Here is a 26046-nt window from a genome sequence, read left to right on the forward strand (position 1 = left end):
AAAAGATGTTTATGTGATTGACATCTATTGGAATAGTCATAAAAACATGAAATCGGCATATTTAGAATAAACTAAGATGTTTTGCACCTGCTGCTGTCTCATGGAAACACTGGAGATGATAGCTCATGCCAATTATTATGTATTTTAAGAATTTTGGACAGTAAATTAATCAGATATTGTCATGCATTATCATGCAGTTTATATAACTGGAATAGGACCAGGTTTTGATGAAAATCCTGAGATCCAGAACATGTGGCACAATCCTAGTGAGTGTATACGCTTCGGGCTTACTGTGTCTGACTGAAAAAAAACATGAGGGGGTCTTAGAAAATGACTCAGTTCTGAGACGTACAGAAGATGACAAGTTTTTACTATAAAAAGTAAAAAGACAAGACACCAAAGGCGACAAAAAGCCGGAGATCTGAGATTGTTTGCTCGTTTGTATCAGTAACATGCAAAGTTTTAGTCTTCAGTACTCTTAGGAAACCTTTTTTTGCATACGCCCGTTTAACTTTGATCCAAGAGTACAAGTTAACTTTCCTAACTCACTAGAAATACTGGACACTCGTGTAGAAGAGCCAAATCGAATGTTTGATCTGTGCTTGTTAACATGCTAGAGATTTATATCTCACTCCAGAGTGTTTGATAAACCTAAAAGGTGCATCAAAATGATCTTGATCAAACAGAGAAAAGCTGAATTTCTGGTGTTTTATATCACAAATGACCAACAGATCCTTTCATTTATCCAATTATCTGCAGATCAAAACTTTAATATTTTTTTTAAGTTATTATTATAGGCTTTTATTATGCCTTTAATTAGGATAGGACAGTAGAGACATGACACGAAAGCATTCGGTTAAAGAAGGGGGTGCGGGATTTGGCCAAGGGCCTGGAGACGGGAATTGAACTCGGGTCACCGTGAACACACTGTATGTTGATGCATTATAATACATGATGCATAATACAATATAATATGATTATTTTCATTTATAATAAATTTACAATTAATTTAATTAGAATTAATGATAATTTCAATTTTATAAATGCATATATACATTATAAAAATGACTTAAAAAAAGTTGTTTCAACTTAAAGTGTTCATGCTGCCTTAAAATTTTAAGGTTTTCACGCTTTCATGTAGTACAACTTAACATTTCATGTTGACTAAACTTAAAATTTTAAGGTTTGGGGGTGACGGTTCGATACGATGTCAGTACAACAGAAAAATCAGACAAATCTACTATGCTAGATTTCTTTTCATTTATTTTAAACAGACAGTAGTACAAATTTCAATTTTTTGAAATTTAAAAAAAAATTCTAAATATTACATCAAATTATGTCATATATAGGCTATAAAAACTACATATATGTGAAACTATTATGGATTGTTTGGATTTGTGTCGAATGAGAATGGTAGGATACAAGAGCACAAAACAGTTGAGTGCGCAAGTAATGTTATACTTCTTTGTCAGTGAGAGACGTGTTCAGAATCAGCACATGATCACTGTCTAGTGGGCTTTGTTTTCAAGTGAGCAACTCACGGCATTCACTGTTCTTCTGCTGGCGGTTATCAAACAGTGTTGCATTACTGCGGGCGCCACCTTCTGGATTGAGGGTGAATTGCCTGTATTCGTTATAAGGCCTCATACACCGAACCGAGATGCCCGTACCGGTTCGGTACAAATACATGTATCGTTACTCGTACTGAACCGGTACGGGCATCTCGGTTTGGTGCATGAGGCCTTACAACGAATACATAGAAAAAATGCCGCAAACACATGAGCATAATCATGTTTAAAATAGCCTAATCTGAAAAATTCCAGCTTTTCCCTGTCTGCTCAGCCTCCAGAGCTTGGAGGTGTTTGACAGAGCCTGTGCAACAGATTTATGGCAAAAATATGAACAGCTGTTAGAGTTTAATTTATTTTTTGCCGCTTGGCTGGCTGCTTTCTTTCTTTGTCCAGTACAGGCCCAATCATTTTCTGGAACTGTAGCTAAGGGGGGTTTCCCCCCCCCCCAAATAATGACGTTAGTTAGTTTTCTTGTTCGAGTCTTATTTGATCTGCATTTAATTCTGGTTAATTTTCAAACTATAACATCTACATAATGTATTGTCACGGGGGCGGAGCAAAGCGACAGACACAGTGGGCGTGACGTCAGGCCTCGGAGAGGCTTTTATTAAACAATAAAACAAAGTGTCCAAAAAAGGGGGAAAAAGTGTCCAAAACAAAAGGGGGATCTGGTGTCCTCGAAGTGACGGGGTTCCGTGAAGGAGGGGTAGTGTTCCAAAAGGGAAGGGTCCAGGTAAGGGGCGGAGTCCGGCGGCCGCACGCGCTCCCCACTCAGGTCCGGGGTGCGAGGGGCGGCGGCTTCTCTAGCGGCATCGTGCTCCTCCACCTACGTGGCGCTTCTGGGGGATATCACGGCCCGGCATCTTGGCCCGTCAGCCGTTACGGGTGCGGTCCTCATCCGAACCCGGGGTCCGGCAACTCGTCCTGCGGCGCTGGTTCCCTCTTCACCCCTTCCTGGACCCACGAGGACACCAGCGTGCATGCACGGGAAGAGACCGGTCTCCTGAGGAGAGGCGCGCTCGGCATTTTAACAGCGGCGGTGATGAGGCTTCATTCACATCAGGTGTGCCTCATCACACGCCGCCAGACCTGGATGTTTCGGCGCCCCTCCTCCTCCCACACGCCCACTCCCGTCGGGAGCCTGGTGAAGGGCGGCGATTACCGACGGGGTGCAGCTGACAATAAGGGGGAGGCAGTCGACTGTCACATCCCCCCCCCAAGCGACATCCCCGTCATCCGGTCGCCGCCCACGCAGGAGTGCTACCTTCCTCAACCAGGCTCCAGCGGTCGGAGTGGGCGGGGATTCCTCTCCGGGCGACTTCTCGCAACGCCACCGGACCGGGACAGAGAAGCCGGAATTTAGTCGACAGCCTCAACCAACCGCAGGGTAAGTGATATTAAATGAAACAAGTCACTTACCCCTTTAGCGGCTGGGAGGCCGGTCGTCTCTCCGTCCTCCGGGTCCGAATCTCCATTGACTTCTTTTGCGAGCGAGAGGGGATGACGTCACCAGGTGATTCCCACTGCGCTGCCTAAGCTCCGCCCATGCCCGCATTCTCCACCACTTGTCACGGGGGCGGAGCAAAGCGACAGACACAGTGGGCGTGACGTCAGGCCTCGGAGAGGCTTTTATTAAACAATAAAACAAAGTGTCCAAAAAAAGGGGGAAAAAGTGTCCAAAACAAAAGGGGGATCTGGTGTCCTCGAAGTGACGGGGTTCCGTGAAGGAGGGGTAGTGTTCCAAAAGGGAAGGGTCCAGGTAAGGGGCGGAGTCCGGCGGCCGCACGCGCTCCCCACTCAGGTCCGGGGTGCGAGGGGCGGCGGCTTCTCTAGCGGCATCGTGCTCCTCCACCTACGTGGCGCTTCTGGGGGATATCACGGCCCGGCATCTGGGTGCGGTCCTCATCCGAACCCGCGGGGTCCGGCAACTCGTCCTGCGGCGCTGGTTCCCTCTTCACCCCTTCCTGGACCCACGAGGACACCAGCGTGCATGCACGGGGAAGAGACCGGTCTCCTGAGGAGAGGCGCGCTCGGCATTTTAACAGCGGCGGTGATGAGGCTTCATTCACATCAGGTGTGCCTCATCACACGCCGCCAGACCTGGATGTTTCGGCGCCCCTCCTCCTCCCACACGCCCACTCCCGTCGGGAGCCTGGTGAAGGGCGGCGATTACCGACGGGGTGCAGCTGACAATAAGGGGGGGAGGCAGTCGACTCGTCACAGTATTTTCAATATTGTTTAAACCATTTAGAAAAGGCCCTTTAGTCAAACGCTCTCCTTGGCACTGTACAAATTGCTCTGTGAAAAATTCCACCGATTCGCAGAAAATGAGAGGCACAGCAGGTAGGCTACTGATATCTTTAATGTTCCATGACAAGAAAATGAAGACATTCCTCAGTGGACACTGCAGAAACCAATAAACCACTCGAGTCTTTTAATACCACAACCAAGGGCGCTTTGGTGAAACCTTCTGCGCCAAATGAAAGAAAATTAGGAAAAATGATTATTAGAACTATATTTTTTCTACTTACTAAGAGAAAAAAAACACATAAATGATTATATAAATAAATATTGTTGCGATTTTAGGTTTAATTACAGTTATTTTTCTGCCTCGAAAAGGAAAAAAGCAATTCTTCCAAGCAATTGCGAATTAAGCTTGACCTTTAGAATGAACCCTGGTGTTTCACAGTCAATGAACTAATTGCTCTGCGTGTTTAATGGGGCACGGAGAAAAAGAACAGTGAAAGAGCAAAAAAGAGAGAGATGGAGAGAGATTTACACAAACAGGCCTCCAAATGATCACACACTCACATATGCACACATATAAATCACCTTCAATGAAGGCTGATTACTATTCATTTGTTTAATACACACTTGACAGCTGAGACACTACACACGGGGAAGACAAATCACAAATGAGATGCCTTTAATTTCTCGTTTGTTTCTCCTAGACAGCAATGGGATTCAATGGAGAAGTCTGTTGTTTCTCGGATTTGTCTTCTGAGAAGCGAAAGCAGTAATCTCACATGTCTTTCTCTAGAGTTCTGTGCTCAGATTTGGCAATATATCAAAGTCTGCGAAAAATCAGATACTGAAATATAATTATGTAATAATATTATAAACTTAGATATTTTATTCAGTGACTAAATGATCTGGATTATATTACTCATTTTATGGCATTATAATCTTACGCCTTTTCTAAAGAAGTGTAAGGAGAAACATCCATGACAACTTTGATACTTAAAGAGCAGGTCATATGGATTTTCAAAAAATATCTCTAGTTTTTAATGTAGCTATCCTTCAATTTAAACAGTCTGCACACTTGTTAATCATAAAAGTACAATATATTATATATTGTCTCTCAAAAGAAAGGGTCGACTCAAAATCGCCTTAACGAGTCATTATATTTTCTAATCTTCTGCCTATTCCCGATCTATGTATATTTTGGTTTACAAACTGTGTTGTTTCATCAGCTAGTCACACAATAAAAATAAAAGCCGTCTCCAAAGGCATTTCAGAGAATCTGGCAGTACATCCAACCGGCCTCACAACCATAGACCACGTGTAACCACACCATCCCAGAACCTCCACATCCAGCATCTTCACCTCTAAGATCGTCTGAGACCAGCCACCCGGACAGCTGCTGCAAAAATCGGTTTGCATAACCAAAGAATTTCTGCATAAACTGTCAGAAACCGTCTCAGGGAAGCTCATCAACATGCTCGTCGTCCTCATCGAGGTCTCGACCTGACTGCAGTTCGTTGTCGTAACTGACCTGAGTGGGCAAATGCTCACATTCGATGGCGTCTGGCACTTTGGAGAGGTGTTTTCTTTTTACGGATGAATCCCGGTTTTCACTGTACAAGGCAGATGGCAGACAATGTGTATGGTGTCGTGTGGGTGAGCGGTTTGCTGATGTCAACGTTGTGGATCGAGTGGCCAATAGTGGCAGTGGAGTTATGGTATGGACAGGTGTATGTTATGAACAACGAACACAGGTGCATTTTATTGATGGCATTTTTAATTGCACAGAGATACTGTGACGAGATCCTGAGGCCTATTGTTGTGCCATTCATCCACGACCATCACCTCACGTTGCAGCATGATAATGCACGCCCCCATGTTGCAAGGATCTGTACACAATTCCTGAAAGCTGAAAATATCCCAGTTCTTGCATGGCCAGCATACTCACCGGACATGTCACCCACTGAGCATGTTTGGGATGCTCTGGATCGGCGTATACGACAGCGTGTTCCAGTTCCTGCCAATATCCAGCAACTTTGCACAGCCATTGAAGAGGAGTGGACCAACATTCCACAGGCCAAAATCAACACCCTGATCAACTCTATGTGAAGGAGATGTGTTGCACTGCGTGAGGCTAATGGTGGTCACACCAGATACTGACAGATAACCCCCCCCCCCAATACAGTAAAACTGCACATTTTAGAGTGGCCTTTTATTGTGGCCAGCCTAAGGCACACCTGTGCAATAATCATGCTGTCTAATCAGCATCTTGATATGCCACACCTGTGACGTGGGTGGATTATCTCAGCAAAGGAGAAGTGCTCACTAACACAGATTTAGACAGATTTGTGAACAATATTTGAGAGAAATAGGCCTTTTGTGTACATTGAAAAAGTCTTAGATTTTTGAGTTGAGCTCATGAAAAATAGGGGCAAAAACAAAAGTGTTGCGTTTATAATTTTGGTCAGTGTCAAACTAAACTAAAATAAAAAACAAAACTACAATTACAAAAAAATCTAACATTCTAAAAATACAAACCAATTCATTATTTATTAAACCATTTAGTTTTAGGCTGTAGCTAACTGTAAGTGAAAATAGCAGTTTTTTTTAACGACATGCTATTTACACTAAGTGCAAATAGTAATATATATTATTTACACTATGTGAAAATAGCAGTATTTTCCTTGCAATAATATTAGTTAGATGCTATTTATACTACTTAGTGCAAGTGGTAGATTTTTGCACCTCGGTATTGTAGCACATTATAAAACTGTATGCAGTAATAACGTATTAAGTGTAAATGACCATTTTTATTAAAATTATTTAACGGATGCCGCCTTATTGGGACAATAAAGCCCTCTCTACACCTACTTGATAAACACCCTAGAGGCACTTTATTTTACACTTTTCAATTATTTCATTCATTTTACTGAAAATAAATGCCTTTCCTATCTGATATGCGATGTGAAAAGAGAGAAGAACGAGTTCGGCAAAAGGCAGATTCGAACTTGGGTCGATCGCGTCAAAAAGTCACAGCTACAGGCTTTACCGCCTACACCACAGGAGCTGTCATTCAGCAAGCATCTTTTGTAATATTGCCTAGCCCAACCAGCCTATATATATATTTGTCTCACTGTGTGTGCCAATCCCAGCTCAAGGACATAAAACCCCCACAACTCTACAACTGCTGAAACCACTTGAACTGAATACATCTATCATGACATAATCTGACCAAATCAACAATCATTTCATACTGCCACCCTAAACAATTCACTTTTAATATAGGTTCAGTTAGATCACTATAACGACACTCCTTGATCCGTCCACACAAAGGTCAACAATTCCTCTAAAAGCTTCATTCTGAATACTAGTATTAGAACGAAAACAATTTAAGTAGCCCATTGGAATTTCAGTCACACGTCTTTTTAAAAGTTCAGATTTGTGGGTGTATTTAATTTGCTATTAACATTTCACTGCGTAGGTTGAGTGACGGTCGTTCAACACGAATTAAGGCACAAGAGGATGTTGAGTCTTCTATGAAATAAAGTGACGCCTGGTTTGAGTGAATCATTCGATCTTGATGTGAAAGCCAGCAATAGAGTCATTTTCTTACTGTTACTTCTAGAAGAATAATGTTAATACTCCTGCACTTTCAACAAAGCATTGATGCTTTTGAGACACTACAGTGAAGGTTGAACTACATGCCTGCACTTCCCCTACGATTATGCTTTGAGAACACATTGCCAAAGTGTTATTTTTCTGCTTTTGCTGTCTGAATGCACATTTCATCATATTACAGCATGTAGAGAAATGTCTCTCTGCTCAATCGCTGCCTCCTCTGGGAGTCTGATTTATGCAGCTTCCTGTTTTTACCATCCAGCTTCCTGTACCCCATGAGAGGGGTGGGTGGTCTGGGGCTTTGATTGCATACTGAGCCTTTGGAGCCTGTTTTAGGCTCACGCTGCTGACACATCTCACTCTGAGTGGCTGAAACCATGTTGGGAAATGACAAGTGGTTCCTCGTGCATCTACCGGTCAAGTCCTGACAAATCACTCCATCTTTCCTCAATTGATGAAACACGGCTGGCAGATTTCTCAGCATGCCTGACTTTCCAGACTTGGTTTATGCTGGTTAGTGCTGCACTATAAAGATGTTTTTAATGGAAAAAGACTGCACAAATGTAAAATACCAGTTAGTTGGTTAACAAAGTTACTATACTCTAAAAATGCTGGGTGAAATATGGACAAACCCAGTTACTGGGTTATTTTGACCCAGCAGCTGGGTTAAATGCTTAACCCAACCTTCGAGGTAGTTTTATTTAACTCAACTATAGTTAAAACTTACAATATGGCTGGCTTAAAATGAACCCAAAAGAGGTTGTAAATTAAAAATCAGACACATAATCACTAGATGCATCAGCAATAATCAAATGGTGAACATTTATTAATAAGAAATGTAAAAATTCAACTTATTAATAAATGTTCATTTATTGAACATATTCATAAATGTTATTTTCCAACCTACTTTGCGTTCATTTTAAGCAAGAAATATCATCATTTTTAAGCAATACCTGAGATAAATAAAACTACTCGGAAGGTTAAACATTTAACCCGACCGCTGGGTCATAACAACCCAATCGTTTGTCCATATTTCACCCGGCGCTGGGTTGTTTTTTTAGAGTATATATATAAATATATATATGTATATATATATATATATATATATAGTGAATATAGTGAAAATGTAATATAATTGTATTACAACTTTATATTTTGGGGGTTTCGGAAATAAAACTTACCATATCTTTTATAGTTTAAATATACTACCAATCAAAACTTTGGGTTCTGTATTTTTTTTTATTTTTTTTTTTAAATAAACACATAAAGCTTTTAAATTAATTATTAATTATAATATGTATTATTATTAATACTGTAATTTAGCAAGAATACTGAAAAAAATCAAACAAATGCTGTTCTTTTCAACTTTCTATTTATTTACAAAAAAAAAAAAAAAAAAAAAAAAAAAAAAATCAGAAAAAGTATCATGATTCCTACAAAAAAGTAACCAGCACTATTTTTAACGATCATAATAATAAGAAATGTTTCTTGAGCAGAAAGTCAGTGTATCACAATATTTTCTGAATGATCATGTGACATTTAAGACTGGAGTAATGATGCTGAAAATTCAGCATTGCCATCACAGAAATAAATTACATTTTAAAATACATAAAATCAGAAAACTTTATACAGGGTTGCTGCAGGATTTTTAAGCTCAAATTTAAGACTTTTTAGCACCTTTTTTAAGACCTGCACAAATAAAATTAATACCATATGAGCAGGGTAAGGCATTGTCTATGGTTAAATATTAAACTGTAAAATGACTAAACTACTGTGAAAACTGATTTACAGTTCAGATTTTTCACAAAAACAAAAAGTTGTATAAAGTGATACACTTCACATTTCTTTAAAGTATCAATTTTTAAGAAGAGTCAAAACTTTACTTATATTAATTGAAACAATTATCATTATCAAAAATTATCAAAAAAATTATCAAAAAAAAAAATACAAATACATGTTAGTGTTTCTTAATGATCCACCAGTTCACATTTACAGCTCTGCATGTTTACAGGGTAAAAACATGGGTCGCTTTTCGCTTTGGTCTGAACAAAAACAACCCCAATACTATGTTCCTGCAATACCAGAGGCTGCAGTTCTAGGACCACATTTATAGGACCCTATTTTTTGGGACAGTGCCATCTAGCAATTATATTCCAACAAAGAAATATCAAACAGATCCCAAAGACTAGATCCATTGAAACTACTAATTTTTTTTATCTTGCCATCTTATTTTTAATGTAAAAGCTCACATAAACTTGAGTGTTCAAAGGGGTGTCAGAAATCTCCATTTAGCCCATTTAACTGTAAAAAACAGTTCACTGTGCTGCTGGATGTTGTAAATTAGTATTTGTATTCAAATTATTTTAAATTTATTGAAATACTAATAAACACACTAATTTGTATGGCAATTGTTTTACCGTTTACTTCACTTTGTTAAGTGGGTCACACGTCAGACATGAAGCACAGCAGCTAATGAACAGAAATCTAGAATATACTGAAATAAATTAGACTAAATATTTCAAAAGGGTTACCCAGGGGTAAGTTTAGGATTAGGAGCTGGTTAGGACAATAATTAAGTGTATATAATTAAACAACTGCATTTAGTATTTTCTTAAAAATAATATACAGATATTGAATAGCAACTGCTATAAATAGTATGAGCTGTTAATGCATACATACGACAAATAAATAAAATAAAATAAATAAATAATTAAAAAAAAAAATTACAGGGTCCTAGAAATGCGGTCCTGAAACTACAGCCTCCTGTATTGTAAGAATACTCTACACAAAACAACAGGCTTATTAAAAATGCACATTCAATCTCTGCCAGCAGATGGCGCATTCGGAACTGCAGACATGTGTTTCCCCGGAAATGGCAGTACACAAAGCAGCTCAGCACCGGACTTTGAACGTGCAGCGCTCATGTTTATGTAACGAAATCATAGCCTTTTGAAGTTTAATCATGACACTAAGCTGTATCGCAATTCTGGTCTTCCCGTGCCTAAAATTTAAGACCTCTTAATCATAATTAAGACTTTCTTGTACAATTTAAGACTTTTTATGACCTTAAATTTGATAAACTAAATTTAAGACTTTTTAAGACTTTTTAAGGACCCGCGGCAACCCTGTTTATAATTAAGCAGCAATACTATTGCACACCATTACTGTTTTTACTGTATTTTTGTGCACATAAATGCAGCATAGGATGTAGTCTGAAAACCTTTAACAAAACAATCTTACCACCCCCAAACGTTGGAATGATAGTTATGTAGATAGAATGTGAAATATAAACCAAAATATAAACCAATGTAAGCCATAAATAAATAAATAAACAAACTATAATCACATGCAATGAATCATACCCCTGGGAATGTTCTGTTTTTACTGTGTCTCATATTTTTACTTGCAAAATATGTTTAAAATGTGATATGTGCTGGTTAAGCTAGTAAACAAGCTGGCTGGATGCAGCGCAGATACATTAAAAAAAAAAAAAAAACTGATTAAAGAAATAAATTGCAGTGTTGGCCTGAGTGTTAAGATCCCCCATGGCTTTAAACCACAACAGAGTATGTGAATATAAACCACAACAAAACTATGAATATGATAATACGCATCAGTTTAGTGCTCATTTCATAGTTCAGGTATTCCCAAACTGCCAATAGTGCAATGAGTATTATCACTTATGACTCAACCCTGTTGAAACACAGCATCTGATTGTCTGTGTGGGTGAATAATAGGAGCGTAGTCTCTGCTCTGAGGAGATCTGTGGGTTTTTCAGAGTTTGTGTGTGTTTGTTTGTTTTGCGTTGAGTGACATTGAGGATGACACGCTTACTTCACAAAGAGCGCGATGGGACCCAAACCGAGGCCCCCTGCTGAGACGTGATTGATGGCAGTAGCTCCCAAAACCACTGAAAAGAATCTTTAATGAACAGACTTTCCCTCAAGATCACTGCCAAACGACGAATGGACATAATGAAGAACTAAACTTGGAGTGCTGAAGCAAACAATGACAACAGTTTGGTTCTCCAAAGCACGTTGATTGGGACGAGCGCTATGTTGTGTAAGCGGTGGCCCCGTGTGCGAGCGAGGCCGGCTCTATATGCAGTCTCAACAAATGAACTGACAGTGTGGAAAATGGAGTTCCTCCTCTCAGACACAGAGGTAAGACCCCCTGCACACGTAGCGAGCGTCTGAATGGCGCATTAGTGTCACTCTGATCTTAATGGCACATTGAAAGGGGAACTTTCATTGTCATTTTTAATAACACTGGAAGCCCTTAGAGCTCCATGTTCATCTGAAATAAGATTGGACTGTCACCCAGCTCTCTCTCTTCACATTAACCTACAGTTGCTCCAAATACGTGTCCTCAAAGATACCAGGAAATCAAAATGAGAGCTTTATGGCTTTTAGCCTATTTGTGTCATCTAAAAATTCACTTTTAGCAGAAATGCACAATTTACAGTCCTTCTATTCTGGGAAAATGAGCTAAAAATATTGATGATTCATCCTGTACTACACAGATTTTTGTCTCTCCCATTGCAACCGGTTAGCAAAGAGCAAATCATCGTCATATTTCATTAGGAAACACATCATCGAGAAAACTGCACTGCTTTTGTATATTTACATGTGTATGTGTGTGTGTATATACACAATTTGTTGAGTCAACTTAAAATGTTAAGTTGTACTAAGTGACAACTTAAACAACTTAAAATTTTACGGCAACTGGTTAACAAACCCAGCCTATAAGTGTAACAAACCAAATTTTTAGTTTAGTCAACTCAAATATCTAAGTTGTCACTTAGCACAACTTAACATTTCAAGTTGACTAAACTTATTTAAGTTGACTGAACTTAAAATGTTAAAGCAGCAGGGTAACAAACTATTTTAAGTTGACTCAACAAATTGTTTTTATTGTTTGTTTTTTTAACAATGTATATATGCACACACATTAAAATCTATTATCAGTTGTTATTTTTAACTTTCTGGTTATCAAAGAATCATGAAAAAAGTAAAAAATATGAAGTAAAAAGTAAAAGTAAAAATAAGTAAAAAGTATAAGTAAAAATTTTGACAGTTTTGGCACTGAAGATTGGAGTATTAGCTACTGGAAATTAATTTTTGCCATCACAAGGAATAAATTACATTTTAAAATATATTAACATAAACAACAGTTATTTTGAAATTGTAATAACATTTCACAATATTATGGTTTTTACTATATTTTTAATCAAATAAATTCAGCCTTGGTGAGAATAAGAGACTTCTTGTATTAAAATAACTATATAGGGCTGGTTTTTGACAAATTTCACAATTCAAATTGATTCTGATTCACAAGCTTGCAATTTGATTCAATTTCCGATTCGATTGGATTCGACTCCATATTGATTTTTTTAGGATATATATCAGGCACAGTACATGCCAAATGAAGTTTTTTAAGGAAAAACTTAACTAATGCTGTAAAAAATACAGAAGAGTCGTTTGCTACTACTATAATATTGAAGTTTTTCTAATAATAAAGTTACAATTACATAATTATATTTCTACTCCAATTCGTTTTTTGAAATATAAACATTTAAATGGTAGCTATCATAAAAATGTGACAAATTTAAATACTAAAGAGCAGTAAAAATAATGAATATGTTATATGGTGCACACAGTATACTTAGCAAAATGCTCCTCTCTAGAGTTAATTTTTCGAGCTGACAAATAAGTCTTTGCTCACAGAATATGTTTTTTCTATTTAATTGTGATATTACATGACATACTGTTTACAAGCTGTTATACTGACATCTTTGCAAGGCTGAAACACTGATTGAGCAATTACATAAGACAGGATACAGATTTCGGTAAGATGTACTCTATCTTTCAACATATGTTTGGATGTTTATTCATGTTTATTTTGTGCTGAAACTGGTATTTAAGAGAGAAGATGATCAGTTCGAGTGTGCTTGGACAGAATTTGAAATCTGAGACTTTGTTTCATATCAAAAGAAACAAAGCACAAAGCTTATTGTGATTCATTGGATAGGAGGTGGGCTACTGTTTTCATTAGCTGAAAATAGCTAAGACTTATTGATTCTTGGGATTTAAGAATTGATATTGCATCGATTAAAATTGAGAAATCAATATTTTTTACCTAACCCTATATATAACTCAAACTATACTCAGCTAAACAATGCAATTAACAAACAGCAACTGCTATTAATGACTTATATTCTTGAAAAACACCTCTATTTTTATCCCAACCAACTTCCCCATTCTCATTCAAACAAGCTTGTTGTTTCCACTTGAAAATCCAGTAAATAAAGCCAGTACTGTCAAACTCAAAGAGCATGTCATTCTGTTATCTTATTAGGGAAAATGTGTGTTGCGGTCACACTGTTGCATTCTGAGAGGCAAACAATTATCTCTATGAGCTTTACTGTCAGCCAAAGAGCCGCATTAGAGCGGGCAGCCCGGCACAGGTGTAGCACTGACTCACCTGCTCCCCAAAAACCTTCCCAAGCATCTTCTCTTTCCATGGCCAAGTGGCAGTGATGTGTCCTGATGGGGAATGATAGCCTTATTGAGACAGTGCATGGGCTCGAAGTCATTTGTTTTGAGGAGCCAGAGCTGACAGCCCCAGCTTTTCCCCACCAGCTCCCAGTGAAATTGACTATAAATCACCTTATCACTTTCACCCCCTGACAGTTCTTCAGACTTCCAACATTTTACTGAATATGGGGACTCGGAGTGTGTGACAGGGCCGGGCATTTTAAGCCGCCTTCCTCGTAAGAGGGGAAATAAACCCACGGCAACATCGTTCTATGGATTAAGTTGCTGTTATTTCCACAGTAATATCACTAGCTCCACAGCAACTGTGAAAAAGCAATATAATAAATAAATATTTATGCTACCAGGCGAACATCTTAAAAGTTTTAGGAATTTGTTTTGGAAAGGTTTAGAGAATAATTGTGTTCAGTATGGACAGTCACACACTAATGGTTGGACCTAATGGGAAGTTGATAGTAATTTTAAAAAAAAATTTTTTTATCTTATGCTTTCACATTTGTGTCTCTTATGCTTAAAAATTTGAATTTGGCCTTCATGAAATATCTACAAAATAAAATTCCTCAATGGTCATGTAAAACGCCCCTTTTACCTTTTACAGAGATTTGTTTTAGTGCATGGCTCTTTAAATGATAATGAGCTACTGCTGACCCCGCCCCCCTCTTCCATTTTTTGTGTATTTGGTGGCCCATTAATATCAAAAAACAAAACTAATTCTCCTGATGTCAGGAGAAAATGAAGACTTTTTTATTCACTTTTACATCCAACTACAAAACATCTGCATTGCTTTTGAGACGTTGTCGTTACAGATGCGCGAGGGCGGGGAAAATGGTGCACAGCGTACAATGGAAATATGCTAATACGGGACAGTCAGAGGTCGAGGTATGACATCATACTGCTCACAAAATGCTTTCTGGGAATTTAAAAAAAGGGGTGAATGGATTTTTATCCTTGTAGGGAGGCTGTGTAAACACACTGCTAAGAAACATTTATATTTATATGCAAACACTATGTAAAAGTGAATTTTGCATCCGATATCCCCTTTTAAATGTATAGACAATGTTCCATTGTCAGTCTGACTGCAGGTAGCTCATAAAATACAACAGCACTTGCTAAACTCGATCTTAAGCAGCAGGCAAAGTGTGTGCAATCTACCCTCAGGGATGAGGTAGTGGGGATGGGAGAGTCTCTGAGATTGCAATGCGAGGTGCAATAGGCAACTCCCGCCTCTCGCCAGACTGTCTGTGTTTGCTTATAAACTAGTGGACTGGATGGAGGCTGCCGTGCTATTTACTTTGGCCACCTCCTCAAAATCTCTGCTGTCACTTTTGCTCAACACCACTATCCTCAAGTAATGGCTCCCAAATCCCATTCCAAACATGCACATGTGGACTTGGAGATAGAGAGGGGGTTTATGACAGACAATAACCTCCTGAATATTCACATTTACAGTTATAAAAATTTGTGGATAAACAGGCGATGCTTGCACACATACACTGGGCCAACTACCTCAAATGTCAGTCATTGTATATGTGCCCCTGGACCACAAAACCAGTCAAACGGATCAATTTGAAACTAAGATTTATACAATAAATAAGCTTTCCATTGATGTGTGGTTTGTTAGGATAGGACATTATTTGGCCAAGATACAACTATTTGAATATCTGGAATCTGAGGGTGCAAAAAAATTTAAATATTGAGAAAAACGCCTTTGAGGTTGTCCAAATGAAGTTTTTAGCAATGCATACTACGAAACAAAAATTAAGATTTAATATATTAACAGTAGGAAATTTACAAAATATCTTCATGGGACATGATCTTTACTTAATATCCTAAAGATTTTTGGCATGAAAGATTCATACAATGTATTGTTGGCTGGTGCGACAAATATACCCGTGCAACTATATAAATACAGTGCCCTCCACTAATATTGGCACCTTTGATAAATATGAGCAAAGGGGGCTGTGAAAATAAATCTGCATCATTTATCCTTTTGATCTTTCATTAAAAAAATTCATTATAAGAGTTTTCTCTTATAATGCCTGATTAGTTTGGAGAACAGAGTCCATTCCTTCATACAGAATCTCTCCAGATTTTTCATATTTTCAGCTCCATATTGGTGCTTCTTCTCATTTATCCTTTTGATCTTTCATTAAAAAAATTCTAGGGCTGCCCTCGACTAAAGTCTAAAGTAGTCGTTTATTTTAAGCATTAGTCGACTATTAATCGCATGTTTATTAATAAACCATATAAATCATAACAATGAGCCTTTAATTTCCTACACAGCCTAATAAGCGCTCAAGTGCATGCAAAAAAACCTTGCCACAAAACGGACCGGCAGTGAAACAGCAAGGAGACTGCATTAACGTTTCAATAGTTTACTGCTAAATTAGTGCTTTCTTTGTTTCCAGCTTAAGAGATGAAGTCAGCAACACTGACTCGTAGTAGTGGATGCGCTTTTATGCATATTTCACATAATCTGAGAATTCTTTTGTAATTTATTTAAAAGTAGACATTTCACTCTGTTTAGATATATTTTTCATATCTGTAAGGCAAGAATGCACGGAGATTCGAAATTTCGCGCTCACGTTCACAAAGACCGAGACGGCAGAAAGCGCATCCTGTTTTCTTTAATTATTTTACAAAAGCGCAATGTTTTGTGGTTATTGTGAGTTCACACAAATAAACTCAGAGTATTTACAGATTTGAAAGATTTAGTACTCTTATCTGTATGACCAAAAATGACGGAGTATTTCAAGCACAATTGACTGCACTGGCGCCTCCATCTGTCCTGTGGGGAACGTGCTACTCTTCACTTCAATAGCGCACATTTTTCTAGCCTAACATTAGATTGAGCTGCCATGTAAAGTTGCTACTACAAACATCTTTCAGATTAAAAGCCACTTACTGTGAAATTTTTTCTGTGACTAATACAATTTTGCTTGACCAAGCCTCTTCTTGTCGACTAACGGTTAGTTGACTACTAGGGGGCAGCCCAAAATTCTAACCTATCATTGAAGTAAAACAATGGAAAGTGGGGTGGAAATTTCATCATGAGATAACTGATTTTTTCTAGTTCATGTTGGCCACAATTACTGGCACCCAATTATTGCAACGTCCTTCTCCCAAGATAACAACTTTGAGTTTTCTCTTATAATGCCTGATTCGTTTGGAGAACAGAATCCATTCCTTCATACAGAATCTCTCCAGATTCTTCATATTTCCAGCTCCATATTGGTGCTTCTTCTCTTCAGTTCACCCAACTAATTTTCTATAGGGTTCAGTTCAAGGAACTGAGACGGCAATGGCAGAAGCTTCATTTTGTGCTCAGTGACACATTTCTGTGTTGATTTTGATGTTTGTTTTGGATCATCGTCCTAATGGAAGATCCAACCACGGCTCATTATAAGATTTCTAGCAGAGGCAGTCAGGTTTAGATTTTGTATCTGTTGTTATTTGATAGAATCCATGATTCCATGTATCTGAACAAGATGTCCAAGAAAAACAGGCCCACAACATTAAAGATCTAGTGGTATATTTAACCGTGGGCAAGGGGTACTTTTATCCCTGTTTGCACCAAACCCATCTGGTGGGTTTGCTGCCAAAAAGCCCCTTTTTAGTTTTTTAGACCATAGAAGCCAGTCTCGTTTGAAGTTCCAGTCATGTCTGAGAACTGAATATGCTGGAGTTTTTTCTTGAAACCCTCCCAAATATCACGTGGTGATGTAGGGCCTGTTTGATATTTTTTTAGGCTTTCTGACCCCAAGACTCAACTAATATCTGCAATTCTCCACCTGTGATCCTTGGAGAGTCTTTGGCCACTGAAACTCACTTCCTCACCAATTATTAGAACGATATAGACACATGTTCTTATCCATGCTGATTTGTGACATCTTTAGTTGGTTGAAACTTCTTAATTATTGCCCTGCACTGTAAAAAACAATTTGCTGAGTCAATTTAAAATAACTTGTTACCCAGCAGACTTAAAATTTTAAGTTCAGTCAATTTGAAATGTTAAGTTGTACAAAGTAGCAACTTAGATATTTGAGTTCATTCAACTTAAAATGTTAAGGCAGCTGGGTAACAGGCCCAGCTTTTAAGTTTAACAAACCAAATTTTTGTTTAGTCAACTCAAATATCTAAGTTGTCACTTAGTAAAACTTAACATTTCAAATTGACTAAACTTATTTGAGTTGACTGAACTTAAAATTTTAGGGCAGCAGGGTAACAAATTATTTTAAGTTGCCTCAACAAATTGTGTTTTTTTGTTTTTTACAGTGTGATGGTGGAAATGGGGATTTTCAATGCGTTATTTAAGCACTTTTTCAAAACAGTTTTTCATGTTGTGCTTTATGATATCTTAAAATGTTCTCACTGCAGGCAGCTCACTAGGTTTTGCGACAGATCTAACATTTCTATTCCCGTACCTATACATCCTACTCATATAAGTAACAGTGAGTCTTGAAACATATTGAGTCCTGTGTGACCTAAAAAAATGAGAGACTGGGAATTGTCTCTTGTATTTATCTTCATTTGTTTCTGTGTGATCTAAATCTAATTGCCTTTGCGGGTCTCAACGGATTCTCCCCTGGTTAAACACATTACACCCACATTAATAAATCATGAGCTGCACTGTCACAAGGAAATAAATTATGCTAAATAATATCCTATAACTTCTCTAACTAATTAAAGCCATGTTGATGACTTAGAGAGCGGATTCTGTGAGGCAGAGCTACGAACTCCATTTGTTTGCCTCTTCAAGTTCTCTCTATTCCGAAAGAGACCGTGAAGACATCAAGGATACCGAAGTGACTTTCTTCTCCAGCTGACAACGACTGACAAGATCCCTTGTGGGATGTGAAGCTGTGCGAATTCTCCAGTTAAAAAACGAAGAGGGCGTTGAACGGCAATGAAGACTCACGGAGAGCCTCTCGAGAGGGTTGTGGAGGCTCTCGATTTTTCCCACAAAGCTGTAGCTGTGACAGGCTGCCAGCCCCTTTGACGACGAGCTTCAGAAACACACATCAGGACTGCCAATCCAGTGGACCAACAGCACCGAAGCTGCACCACTTCAACTGGGCTTCACTTTATGGGTGGCATTTTGAGGCTTGTTCTGAGAACACGAGCACTGAAACGAATCTGATCACTATAAATAGTCTTAAAGGGATAGTTCACCGCAAAAATGAACATTATTTACCTTCAACAGATCACAAAAGATGATATTTTGAAAAATTCGTATTTGTCCATTCGATGGAAGTCAAGAGGTTTCAATGTTGTTTGGATCAGCATTGTCACTGCCAACTGAAATGTTTTTAAATCGTTCTTCTTAATTGAAATAAAACTGAAATAAAATAAAACACAGGTATTAAAAACTTAAACGAAAAAAAGTTGCCTAACTGAAATAAATAAGTACTAAATAAGCTAATAAGTACTAAAACTATAAAACTGAAATAAAAATAAATAAAAGCTAAATAGAAATATTAATAATAACAAAATTAATGAAAACGACAAAAACAAACATAGCAAAATCACTAAAACCTAAACTGAAATTAAAATAAAAAAAAATATATAAAAACATAAAGAATTCAAAATAGTAAAAAATACTATAACATTAATAATACTAAAATTAAAGAAAAATAAATTAGATGAAACATTTTAACTTAAAAAAATTGAAATGTTGCCTAACTGAAATAAATAAGCTATAAGTATTAAAAAAGCTAATAAGTACTAAAATGACTACAAATAAAAGTGAAATAAAAATAAATAAAAGCTAAATAGAAATATTTACTAAAACTACTAAAACCATTAAATAACAAAAACAAACATAAAAAACCACACTAAAACCTAAACTAAAATTAAAATAAAAAACAAAATATAAAAATATGAAAGAATTCAAAATACTAATAAATACTATAACATAATTAATACTAAAATAAAATGAAAATAAATACTAGATGAAAATTTTAAACTAAAAAACAAATAGAAATGTTGCCTTACTGAAATAAATAAGCTATAAGTACTAAATAGGCTAAAAAGTATTAAAATTACTAGAAATAAAACTGGAATAAATATAAAGTAAATAAAAATTACTACTATACTATTTTGAATTAAATAATTCAAAATAGTAATGCATACTATAACATATTACAATTATATTAAGATATTAGATGAAAAACTAGAAAAGTAGAGAAGTTCTGAAATTACTAGAAATAAAACTGAAATGAAAAATAATTAAATAAAAATGTTCAATAAATATAACAAAAGTAAACATGGCAAAACTCACTAAAACCTAAACTAAAATTAAAAAATATATATAATATAATATAATATAATATAATTAATTATATTAATTATAATATTATAGTTCAAGAATTCAAAATAGTAAATAATACTAAAATTATATTAAACATACTAAATTCTAACAGATTTGGAACAACAGTAGTAATAAGTTAATAAAGACAGAAGTTTAATTTTTCGGTGAACTGAGTGAGGCATGAAAGTTAAAAAGAAATATTTAAAAAAACAAAAACAAAAACAAAAAATACAAACACAAACACAAACAGCAAAATTACTAAAACCTAAACTAAAATTAACATAAAAAAACAAAAATATAAAAATAAAAAAAATTCAAAATATAAATAAATACTATAATATAAATAACACCGAAATTATATTAAATATACTAAATTGGAACAGAAGAGTAAGTAAGTGACAGAATTTTCGTTTTTAGGTAAACTATTCCTTTAAATGAAGCAACAAGTTAATGTTCACAAAACAGTAGAAAGATGAGGGAAATTTCAGTGTTTGCTTAGCAAAAAGTGTTTGCTTTCAGTAGAGCTTTTAGTTTCTCTTCTAGTCTATTCTCTCAACAGACAATGGCCTTGCAATATAGTCAATGGATTTAATAAACAATATCCCATGAATTATTCCACCAGAATTCTTTTGATAAATCCTCACTCACATCTCTCTCACGGTCTATTTTAGTTTTTTCCCCTTTTCCTCCTTTTTCTAATCCCTATTAACATCCTTACCGTGGGAATTTTTCTAAACTAGGACTCCAGAACCCAGATACCATGCAGATACGAGAAACACACTAATGCAAGGTGATGCTCCTCATCAAAAAGTCCAAAAATGAAATAAAAAAAAGAAAGCGAGTCGTACAACAAGGAATCCAACCTAATATAATCCTCTTTGCTATCCTGATCTTGTAAGCCATGGCTTTGCTAATATAAAAACCTTGATGTGTGACACATCAGAACCTGATGGTCTGAAAGGCTATAACAGAGAAATGATAGCTGAAGCTGGCGATCCGTCTGACATCTTTGACACCGACGCTTGCAAAGCACCAACAGATCTAAAGTGAAATGTTCATTCTGTCATCTGAGATGCTTGATAAGATTGCACGTTAATGACATATCAACCAGAAGACCAGATTGACTGCCAGACATTTCTAGGTGATTTAAAGATTAAAGGATCAATCTCCATTACAGATCTGAGCCCGAGGAAAGTAGTGCAGACATTCGCCTCTACCATAATGCGTTTTTATCATCAGCGATATACTACATCACTTCTGTCCACCTTATGGCACCTCAACACACTTGCCCTGCAATGCTTCACAAAACTTATGACCAATGATCTAACGCAAATACACAAAGGCATGGTGTAGTACACATATCTTTTGCATACTGACTGGGGCAGTGATAATCTTTGGCCTGCAATTATGGATTACCGTCACATGACCAGTGGCCTGAAGGGCCTATTTAAAAACTCTGTGGCTGAGAATTACATTAAAATGAAAATAAATAAAAGTAGGGGTCTCATCTGCTTATGTAGAAGCGTAAGAGCTTTCAGGATAAAAAATGTAATACATATAAAGTGCTCCGTGGATCTGGTAATCAAGTTTCATGGCTGGTTTGCCATTTAATTGGGTACAGAATTTGACATTTTAATTACATATTTGCTCGCTATTTCTACACACATGAGCAGACGATGGACTATTTAATAAATTATGAGATGAAAATGAAGGAAGCAAAGATGGGAAAAAAGATGGGAGAAGAAAAAAATCTTTACAGATTTGCAACTTTATGCAAGAACTAGATGTTTACAGTTTTTGGGGGAAAAAAGTGAGTGGTGCTTTCCTTTGCAAAATGCAGCACTATGTAGTTGCTAAGCCATTGTGAGTAGCTGTTAGCGCGTTGCTGTGTGGTTGTTGTTGCGTTGCGACATACCTGGTTCCTAAGGTGTTGTGAGTGGCTGCTAGAGTATAATCCAGTTCTGATAGCACTGCAAAAAAAGGCTCATCTTACTTAGTATTTGTGCCTTGTTTCTAGTCAAAATATCTAAAAATTCTCAAATCAAGATTAGCTATTTAGCTATTTAGTTTTGTTTTAAAGAGGTCATCAGATGCCCATTTTACACAAGTTGATATGATTCTTTAGGGTCTTAATGATCTATAATATACTTTGGTTAAAAATTATCAATGGTTGTGTAAAACAACACCCTTTTTACCATGTCAAAAAGAGCTCTGCAAAAATCATCCCATTCTGAGGGATTATTCTTTTAAATGCAAATGAGTTCTGCTCGCCCCGCCCCTCTTTTCTCTCTGCTGCTCTGAGAGATTGTTTACTTTAGCCGCATTTAGCGCATTTAGCTGTGAAACTTTCTAACTAGCACGTTATTAGGAAAGGTGATTGCAGAGATTCATAAAAAACCCTTATACTCACTTCTGCTGTAGGTGAAGCTGGATCACGAATGATTTGCCCGAACATAGACGTATATGTGTAGATCGGGAGGTGCATTCCCTTCACAAACAAACGTAATCCACTGCATCTTCAGCGGCTCAGATGTCCGGAGTAAATGACGACCACTATGTTCATTATTACATCCAGCAACACAACACTTCAGTCGCTCAATTGGAGATATTCTTGTCTAACTTACATCCCTGCTCCGGCATCGAAACAACAGCTGATCTCTGAGGTAAGACGCTCATGTCAATCAACTATTGTGGGAGCGGCCTCTGAGAATGGCTCGATTTGAAAAAGGGGATATTATTTTTACAGATTAATTAAAAACCACTGCATGGATTTGTATCATTATAGGATAGATTTGTACATACACTGCCAACACACATTAATGTTCAAACAACATGTAAAAGTGAACTTTGCATCCGATGACCCCTTTAAGCAAAATGAACTTAATTTAGTTTTTTCCCCCTGGAAACCAGTAAAATGATCTGCCAATGGGGTAAGTAAAATATTCTTAAAATAAGAGTATTTTACTTACCAACTGGCAGATAATTTTACTTATTTTAAGCAAAATTAACTTACTTTAGTTTTTTAACCCTGGAAACAACACTAAATATCTAATGTTGTTTTGCTTATCTAGTAAACGAATCTTAATTTAAGAATGTTTAGATATTTTGACTAGGAACAAGACAAAAATGCTAAGTAAGACAAGCCTTTTTTGGCAGTGAGGCTGCTAGGGTGTTCTGATTGGTTGTCATTGCTATGTGGCTGCTGGGGTGTTCTGAATGGTTGTCTTTGCATTGCTGTGCGGTTGTTGGGGTTTTCTGAGTGGTTGCCATTGCGTTGCTATGTATGCGGTCTTTGGAGTGTTCTGAATGGTTGTTATTGTGTTTCTATGTGTTTGCCAGGGTGTTCTGATTGGTTGCCATTGCATTGCTATGTATGTTGTTGTCGGGGCGTTCTGAATGGTTCTTATTGTGATTCTATGTTGTTGTTGGGGTGTTCTGAGTGGTTGCAATTGCATTCCCTTATTTATTCAAGTGTGCTATTAGTATACTTCTGCATTAGTATACTATGTAGTTGCTGGGGTGTTCTGAATGGTTGTGGTTTTTTGTTTCTGTGCTGTTGCTGGGGTGCTCTGAGCAGTTGTCACTGTGTTGCTGTGGGGTTCTGAATGGTTGTTATTGTGTTTCTATGTGGTTGCTGGGGTATTTTGAGTAATTGCCATTCCGTTACTATGTGTGCGCTTGCTGAAGTGTTCTGAGTGCTTGTCAATGTGTTGCTATGTGATTGCTGGGGTGTTCCGAGTGGTTCTCATTGCGTTGCTACATATTTGATTGCTAAGGTCTTCTGAAGATTGACATTTTGTTGCTATGTGGTTGCTGGGGTGTTCTAAATGGCTGTCATTGTGTTACTATGTATGTGGTTGCTAAAGTGTTCTGAGTTGTTGTCTTTGTGTTGCTGTGTGGTTGCTGTAGTGTTCTGAGTGGTTGTCATTGTGTTGCTATGTATGTGGTTGCTGGGGTGTTCTGAGTGGTTGTCACTGTGTTGCTTTGTATGTGGTTGCTGGGGTGTTCTGAGTGGTTGTCACTGTGTTGCTATGTATGTGGTTGCTGGGGTGTTCTGAGTGGTTGTCATTGTGTTGCTATGTATGTGGTTGCTGGGGTGTTCTGAGTGGTTGTCATTGCGTTGCTATGTATGTTGTTGCTGGGGTGTTCTGAGTTGTTGTCATTGCATTGCTATGTATGTGGTTGCTGGGGTGTTCTGAGTGGTTGTCTTTGTGTTGCTGTGTGGTTGCTGTAGTGTTCTGAGTGGTTGTCATTGTGTTGCTATGTATGTGGTTGCTGGGGTGTTCTGAGTGGTTGTCACTGTGTTGCTATGTATGTGGTTGCTGGGGTGTTCTGAGTGGTTGTCACTGTGTTGCTATGTATGTGGTTGCTGGGGTGTTCTGAGTGGTTGTCATTGTGTTGCTATGTATGTGGTTGCTGGGGTGTTCTGAGTGGTTGTCATTGCGTTGCTATGTATGTTGTTGCTGGGGTGTTCTGAGTTGTTGTCATTGCATTGCTATGTATGTGGTTGCTGGGGTGTTCTGAGTGGTTGTCTTTGTGTTGCTGTGTGGTTGCTGTAGTGTTCTGAGTGGTTGTCATTGTGTTGCTATGTATGTGGTTGCTCGGGTGTTCTGAGTTGTTGTCATTGCATTGCTATGTATGTGGTTACTGGGGTGTTCTGAGTGGTTGTCATTGTGTTGCTATGTGGTTGCTGGGGTGTTCTAAATGGCTGTCATTGTGTTGCTATGTATGTGGTTGCTAAAGTGTTCTGAGTTGTTGTCTTTGTGTTGCTGTGTGGTTGCTGTAGTGCTCTGAGTGGTTGTCATTGCATTGCTATGTATGTGGTTGCTGGGGTGTTCTGAGTGGTTGTCATTGTGTTGCTATGTATGTGGTTGCTGGGGTGTTCTGAGTGGTTGTCATTGCATTGCTATGTATGTGGTTGCTGGGGTGTTCTGAGTGGTTGTCATTGTGTTGCTATGTGGTTGCTGGGGTGTTCTGTGTGGTTGTCATTGCGTTGCTATGTATGTGGTTGCTGGGGTGTTCTGAGTGGTTGTCACTGTGTTGCTATGCAGTTGCTGGGGTGTTCTGAGTTGTTGTCATTGCATTGCTATGTATGTGGTTGCTGGGGTGTTCTGAGTGGTTGTCACTGTGTTGCTATGTGGTTGCTGGGGTGTTCTGTGTGGTTGTCATTGCGTTGCTATGTATGTGGTTGCTGGGGTGTTCTGAGTGGTTGTCATTGTGCTGCTATGCGGCTGCTGGGGTGTTCTGAATGGTTGTTATTGAGCTTCTATGCGGTTGCTGTGGTGTTCTGAGTGGCTTTCATTGCATTGCTATGTGTTTGCTGGGGTGTTTGGAGTGGTTGTCATTTCGTTTCTATGTGTTTGCTGGGGTGTTCGGGGTGGTTGTCATTGTGTTGCTATGCGGTTGCTGGGGTGTTCTGAATGGTTGTTATTGTGCTTCTATGCGGTTGCTGTGGTGTTCTGAGTGGCTTTCATTGCGTTGCTATGTGGTTGCTTGGGTGTTCTGAGTGGTTGTCATTGTGTTGCTAGATATGGTGTTGCTAAGGTCTTCTGGGTGGTTGTCACTGCATTGTTACCAGTGTGTGTTCTAAGGTGTTCTGAGTGGTTGTCATTGTGTTGTTATGCGGTTGTTCTAAGTGATTGTTATTTCACTGCTATGCGGTTGCTGGGGTGTTCTGGGTGGTTGTTATTTAATTGCTATGCAGTTGCTGTGGTGTTCTAAGCAGCTGTCACAGCAACATTGCTATGCA

General features: G+C 37.9%; 1 protein-coding gene across 1 annotated transcript in view; it reads right to left on the reverse strand.

Annotated features, from left to right (window-relative positions):
* Positions 1-26046, reverse strand: part of nkain2 (sodium/potassium transporting ATPase interacting 2) — a 203148-nt gene that overhangs the window by 104049 nt on the left and 73053 nt on the right. The gene's annotated exons all lie outside the window — the stretch shown is intronic.

Source organism: Labeo rohita, chromosome 20 (genome assembly GCF_022985175.1).
Source record: "Labeo rohita strain BAU-BD-2019 chromosome 20, IGBB_LRoh.1.0, whole genome shotgun sequence".
NCBI classification, from domain to species: Eukaryota; Metazoa; Chordata; class Actinopteri; order Cypriniformes; family Cyprinidae; genus Labeo; species Labeo rohita.